Raw genomic sequence first — 1,030 nt, 5'->3', positions numbered from 1 at the left:
CTCAAGAAAGAAAAGAGGAGTTATCTATTAAATAACAGACTCATATCACTAATGTTGATTTGCATTAGGATTTTGGAACATATATTGTGTTTGAATTATCTCAAAGATAATGATTCATTGATAAATAGCCAAGATAGATTCAGAAATATCGACCTTTTAAAACACAGCTAGCTCTTTAGTCACACAAAGTAATAAGTGCTGTCGACTGGGGATCTCAAATTTATTCCATATTTGTAGATTTCCAGAAGACTTTTTGAAACAGTTCCTCACAAGCATTTTCTAATCATATTGTGTGCCTATGGTGTATTGTCTCAGTTGTGCAACTGGATGTGTGGTTTCCTGTCAGAAAGGTCACAGTTCATAGTAATTGATGGAAAATCATCAAGTAAAACAGAAGTGATATCTGAAATTCCTCAAGGAAGTGTTATAGACCACCTGCTGTTGCCGATCTACATTAACAATTTAAGAGAGAATCTGAGCAGTCCTCTTAGATGATGCTATCATTTACAGTCTTGCAAATCATTTACTGTCTTGTAAAGTGATCAGATGATCAAAATGAACTGCAAAATGATTTAAGCTACGTATCCATATGATGCAAAAAGTGGTAACTGACCTTAAATAATAAAAATTGTTATGTCATCCGCATGAGTAGTAAAAGGCATCTACTAAATTTTAGTTACATGATAATTCACGCAGATCTAAAGGCTGTGAAGTCTACTGAATACTTAGGAATTACATTTACAAATAACTTAAATTGGAATGCTCACATAGATAATGCGGTGGGAAAGCAAACAAAAGACTGTGATTTAATAGTAAAACATTTAGAAGATTAGGATTACTAAAGAGACTATCTACAACTATACTTGTCTGTCCTCTTTTGGAGTATTCTGCATGGTGTGGGATCCTTACCAGATAGGACTGACAGAGGACATCATTTAAAAGTTCAAAGAAGGGCAGCTCATTTTGTATTATTGGCAAACAGGAAAGTGCATGCCACAGATATCGCATGTGAATTGGGGTAGCAGTCATT

This window comes from Schistocerca americana, unplaced genomic scaffold, assembly GCF_021461395.2.
Source record: "Schistocerca americana isolate TAMUIC-IGC-003095 unplaced genomic scaffold, iqSchAmer2.1 HiC_scaffold_35, whole genome shotgun sequence".
Taxonomy (NCBI): domain Eukaryota; kingdom Metazoa; phylum Arthropoda; class Insecta; order Orthoptera; family Acrididae; genus Schistocerca; species Schistocerca americana.
This window is presented reverse-complemented; position numbering follows the sequence as displayed.